The sequence below is a fragment of the Cyprinodon variegatus genome, unplaced genomic scaffold, assembly GCF_000732505.1.
Source record: "Cyprinodon variegatus isolate N-32 unplaced genomic scaffold, C_variegatus-1.0 Scaffold273, whole genome shotgun sequence".
Classification (NCBI taxonomy): Eukaryota; Metazoa; Chordata; class Actinopteri; order Cyprinodontiformes; family Cyprinodontidae; genus Cyprinodon; species Cyprinodon variegatus.
Genome location: NW_015150726.1, coordinates 123369 through 129963, shown reverse-complemented (window position 1 = coordinate 129963; position 6595 = coordinate 123369).

The window sequence follows — 6595 nt, the reverse complement described above, 5'->3', positions numbered from 1 at the left end:
AGGCATCCAGGAAACGGGACCGAGCCAAAGCCTGGAAACCAACAGAGCTGTCAAACAGCTTCAGCACTAATACTTGAAATTAAGCTGTGCAGCAGACTGTAAAAACTGAGTTCCTTCACACAGAAAGAGACCTGTGGGTCACATTAGTGTAATAGGATCTATTTTAAATGCCTGAAGGCATCTGCATCAAAACATTTTGGCACTTTTCCTTTAAAAGACATGCTTTTAAATATGCTACGTTATCAACGTATCTTCCAGTTCAGCTTACTGTCCACCGGTCACTTCAGCATTTTTATGAAAAACTTAGCTTGAATACATAAAAATCTGTAAATGAGTCTATTAACTCTCTAAACTTGAATAAAGAAACAGCTCCACAGCATCACAGATCCTCTACTATACTTAACAATATTGTATGTTTTTTTTTACATATTCAGAAATTATATTAAAGGCATGCTTTGAAAACATGCAGAACAAAGTTTAAATTCAGATGAGTATTAAAATAGATAAAATCATTTTTATGGTTAGCGTACTTATTCATAAAGTGAGATCATAAAAAGGATTTAAAAAAGACTATCAATGCAGTTTATCAGTCTTATGAGGGATTTAAAAAGAAAATAATGCAAATCAGCCTTTCTACAAAAGACGGTGTATAAGTGGAGGAGTTTTTAAACAACTGTTAAAGAAACAGACCACAAAATGCTAAACGGTGTCTCTAAAATAAAGGTTTTTCTACTTCTGGGGGGAAAAAATCTGTGAACAGATAAGTCTGTTTAGACTAGAGTATTTAAACTTAACAGATCTTTGCAAATTGAAATTGAATTTAAATGTAAAGCTAATTCTGAAGCATAGAGCTACTGGTTTAACAGTTTGGAGGTTAATATGCAGGCTGCATGGTGGGGCAGTTACTGGAACTATTGTCTTGCAGCAAGAAGGTACCGGCCTCCTGCAACTCAAAGTATAATCGAGTATAAACAAAGGATGGATAGTCTGTGGAAATAAAACAGTGATTACAGAGAAGCTGAAGCAGAACGGCTCCATCTAACATCACAACAATACCAAGTATACTAAATCCAGCAGATCCTGATCATAATGAGATATAGTAGGATGACTTAAAAAAAGGTAAATATGTAAGAAACCTTTAAAAATCTCTAAAAAACACAAACCTTAAAGATTTTGCTCCTAAAAGCGAGAAATGAAATATGTCAGAAACTGGAAGCTGTCTTCAAGAAAGGTCCTCCTGAGGTTTTTTCAGTCAAAGATGAATAATATGGTCTACTTTTAATTAAACAACAATGCACATCTTTATAAAAATGTTTAGATTGATCACAAAAACAAGATGATTTAATATTTGTAATAAAATAACCTTTTACTTTAAAATAGAGAAACGATTTAGCAATAAAAAGAAAATAACACACATATTATAAACATATCCTGATTTTTCCACATTAACTTAATGTTAATTGTCCAAGTAAAAAAATAAAAAAAAATAAAAAGCAAAATACATGATATGAATTGTACATTTTGTGTAAATATTACTTTATTTAATAAAATAAACAGACGTTACTTAATCTAATTCTCTGACCTGTATTTCTTAAACTTGCACGAAATAAAGAAGCTGTAAGTAGAGGGTTGGGTGCATTGATTTCCAATAATGGGTTTAAATTATAACATTGAAAGAGGGCCGTTCTTTAAAAAGTCAATAACATCCAACTTAAAACAAACAAAAAAACTTTTATGAATCCTGATCTAATTTTAAGCTAAATTTACCTCAATTTTTTCCATCTTCCTTTATTTTTTTTAAACATGTTACCTTTGTAAGCCACCAGGTGGCAGAATTGCTTTACTTTGTTACCAATGGGCAACTGGACAAGTGCAGCAGAGATTAAATAAACCTTTTGTAATATTTTAAGATGTCTGGTTGCTTTAGAAAACTCTTAATTGTTGTGTTGCTCACACATTTCACACAGTTTGATTAAGACATGAAGACAACTGGAACAATATTTATATAAGGATAAAAATTACTGTTATTTACTGTGTGTTTTTTGTAAAAGATCCTTCTTTGCAAATAATAATAGGAGAAAGGAAATCAATTCTAAAGTTAAAACAAAGCAAACTCTTAACTGTATGAAACAGCTCTAAGATTGCCTTTTTCTCTAAGGATCTGTTACAAAAGGGGTTCATGAAATTATCTAAATATCTTTGCTTTATGATTTATTTAAAGAGACAAAATGCTGCTCAGTTAATGGTGCATAATGGCACAAGTTAAAGTAAAGTCTACTGTACTTTTCATCACACTCCTACAATAAAACTTCTATTAAATTGAGTGTTTATAAAACAACTTCGTAGCACAAGACTAGAACAGAGTTTAAAAATATTTTCTTCAAACATAAAACTATTACAATAGTTCTTCATTGTAACTAATATATAAACCAAGTCAGGGTAAAAAAGCAGATTTATTTATAGAGTTTCTAAGGTGAAATAGCAGCCAGGGCCCTTATCTGTGACACCTGCTGATACCTTTCAGAAATCCTCACATTTTTTTCTTCCAGCTTCTATGTCCCTATAACAAAGCATCCCACAGCATGATGCTGCCACCCTCATGCTTTACCCAGCGGATGGTGTACTTAGGATAACATGTGTCGTAACGTGTCCACTTTCTGTTGGGATCTGGAAGTCTGTCCATTTTTCTCCACCAGAGGGCGTTCTAGGTCTCCTGGAGCTGGAGCTGACTTCACCACCTGCGGCTCGTTTGCTCATCAGGAGACCAGTATATAAGGAGGCAGAGGACTTCACTCCGAGGCCAGAGTGTTTGCCAGTTATGGTTAGCAAGCCTGAGCCAACCTGCCTGTCTGAATCTCTGACTCTCAGAAAACCTGAACCTGAACCTAATCTGTTTTGTCCTCTCTGCTTCCCAGGTTGAACCTGCCTGAAACCTGAAACCTGGAAGAGTTTCTCTGTTGGAAATCTGTCAGTCTGATCTCTGTCGAACCCTGGAGAATCAAACCTGTCAAAGACCTGCCTGCCCGCTCTCCGAAGAATCTGAAAGAGAAACTCAGACCTGTTGCCTGGAAACTCAAACCAAGCTCTGCCTCCGCCAAGCCCTCAGCCTGCCGACAGCCTCTGGACCCTCCTGGTCCCCCCTCTCTGCCGCTCTGCTCAAACTCCAGATCAGGTACAGACCTGCACTCCCTAACTCTGCAAATTACCTGGACTTTTGCTAACCACTCTGTCCCCCTCTGCAGTGAACCCAGTCGTGACCAGTCCTGGATCTGATAACCTCTTGGATCAGTTCTTTATTTATTGTGTGGTTTCAATAAACCTTTGAACTTTTTCCCTTGTGTCCATGTGTTCTGCATGTGGGTTAGAAACCTTAAACCAAACATGACACTTTCTTTCCTGTGTTTTTTTTGCATTGTCTCCAACATGGCTTTAAGTTATAAACTGAAAATCATTGATATTTGTCTTGTGGACATGTTCTACAGTTCCTCCATAGATACCACATCATTTCTGGTTGCTTTGGTCATAAATGCTCTCATTGATCAGTATGTGGATTACCAGGTGTTGGTAGGTTCACAGTGGTGCCATATTCTGTCTGTCCTTTGTGAGATGTTCAAAGCTTGGGATTTTGTGTCATAACCTTACTTTGCTTTATGTCAGACTTGTCTACTTTCTTCCTTCGTTGTCGCCATGGTGTTTGTTCCTGCAAATCTCATAGATTTCAAGGAAAAAAATTATTTACACTACCAATTACCCTGTGTCATTCATTATTCTAAATACTAAGGTTATTTCTGAAAGCAGTTTGTCAATATTTATTTATTTGGAGACATCAGAGGGAAAGAGACTGAAAAATATAATAGTACATTGACATGCACGGCCAGGGGATCACTTCCCCCTTGTGGCCAAATTGCTGAAAAGGGCCTAAAGTGTCCTCTCGGGAGCCAAGCCAAAACTCTACATTCAAATGCCCTCTTAGGAGCCAAAACCTGTGTAAAGTGCCTTCTTAAGAGCCAAAATGCGTGCAAAAGTAACCTCTTGGAATCCTAATTAGGTTATTTCAGAAACCAGTTAGTCAACTTTTATTCATTTTGACGTATCAGAAGAAAAGGTGCTGAAAAATGCAACTGCACAGTGACATGCAAGGGGGGGTCACTCCCCCATTGTGGCAAAAAAATAGCTGAAAATGCATCCTAAAGTTGCCTCTCAGGATCCAAAACCTATGTTCAAGTGCCAAAATAAGTACAGATGTGCCCTCTTGGGAGCCAAAATATTTGCCCAAGTTCCCTCTCAGGAGCAAAAAAGTGACCTGAAGTGTCCTCTCGGGAGCCAAAATGCTTGCTAAAGTGTTCCCTTGGAGCCAAAACTCTGTGTTGAAGTGCCCTCTATGGAGCCAAAACCTGTACTAAGTGGCCTCTCTGGGGCAAAAACCTTTGTTCAGGTGCCTTCTTGAGAGCCAAAACTTGTGCTAAAGTTCCCTCTCGGAAGCCAAAACAAGTGTTAAAGTGCCCTCTTGGGAGCCAAAGCGTGTTCAAATGCCCTATCAGGACCCAAAACCTGTGTCAAGTATCCTTTTGGGAGCCAAAATGCACACTATAGTGCCCTCTAATGTGGTTGAGAACATGCTATTTCTGCCCTTTTTTTCATTCCACCCCTGCATTTCAAAAAAGGTCTTTGCACACTATTAAAAATGCATACTTTTTTTACCGACCAGTGAGGCACCTGACACTGATGTGATACTTTGTGTTGGTCCTTACCATAAAACATCAATAAAAACATTCAAGTCTGTGGTAACAAGGTGACTAAATGTGAAAAAGTTCAAGGTCCTCTGTGAGGAGCTAGTGAAGACATGTGACTGTGGACTGTAAAGAAAGAAACAATGATGTGTCTGTTGGGGAAAGCAATAAGGATCCCTTCAGATTAATGTAAGAATACATGCATTCATTATTCTAGGAGAATCATTTAATGTAAGTAACAAAAAAGACATATTTATTGCTTTAAGGGGGACCTGACTTGTTTAAAATAGAAAAGTCACAAGCTCAGCCATTATTTTGAGTCTATTTTATGGATCCACATTAAAACTTAGTGGAGATGCTAAAAAAATAAAAATCACGAGAAAGATTTAGCGTCTAATTACCACCCTCTTGTTGGCTATAAAACAGGGGAGCATTACATTTGCTATGATTGGGAATTTAATGTTTGCTGTGAAGATATTCTTTTATCCCTGACCTCATTGTGTCCTGGACTTATTTGAAGATAAATCAAATGCAGGAGCTGACATCATCCAAGTATTAATAGTCTTGCATTACATATAAGCATAATGAGCTCTGCTCGTGCAAAAAATGCTTAAGTCCAAACCTGTATTGCAAAAATTAATTTAAATTTTTTGCCATATGTGTCATCAGAGGTGCTGAACAGCTGCTTCCACATCTAAATATAGTTTTGCATTTATTGTACCGATTGCAAAGCGGGTATTTCCGATTTTTGAACCTGTCTTCTGCACCTTTGAACGTATACACAAAAAAACAGACCACTTCCTGAGTATGCTTGCATGGCCCAGCAGACTGAGGTTGATGGAGAAATAAGTGAGCAGCCAGGCAGTGAGGCTCTCAGCTTTTTGGGGAAGGAAGCTGCGCTTCTAAATCTGAACCGTTTTAACACGTGAAGCATAAACAGGCTGCATGTGTCACTGACATATGTGCAATGCTGTTTAAAACGCGTCAAGCTTTAGGGAAGTTGGTTGAACTCTATAAAGTCAGTAGATCTGTTAGTGTCAGTCAGCTGGCCTTATATAGTCATCTTGCTGCAAACCTTTGCTATAACTGGATCTCTTTAAAGGAGAAAATGCAGACATGAGCATATATGCATTACTAAACAAGAAACATATGAGGCCTTTTACACAGATTTAAAGAAGCAGTTTTTTGTCCCAATACAGATTTATTCGGTTTTCTCTACTATCTGCTTATATTTTCAGATTATTATCAAGTAGATAGTATCAGATTTTGTAGCTCAGCCTGTTTTTCAGTGTAGTCCTGTTTCTCTGACTGTGACTAACTGTATCCTCTGACATGGGAGCTCGTCTGCTCGACTGTGTGTTTCCTGGACAGAGAAGACAGTGGAGCTGAATGTTGGCTTTTGTATCTCTGCTTCTGTCTCCTTGAACCCCAGTTGGCCTCAGCAGATGGCCGCTCACACTGAGCCAGATTCTGCTGGAGGTTTCTTCATGTTAAAAGGGAGTTTTCTTCTCCACTGTCACTACAATCATGCTTGGTGTACAGCATTAACAAGATGATTTTTCTAATTCAACAATTTTTCATGAAAAGTCAAACTCAGGTCATGTAACATAGTTAATGTTGTTTAATGTCTTTATATTGGGGAAAGATGCAATGTAAGTACTCTTACTTCACAGGAAGAAGACCTTGGGTTCAAACTATCATGAAAGCTTCCACAAGGTTTACATTTTTTTTCTAATTAGAGAATGATTATGAACAAAAACAATCCTTCAATGGTATAACTTTTCAAAAACTAAAACTTTACATATATATATATATATATATATATATATATATTTGAATCTTTCAAAATAAAACCTTAACCCTTG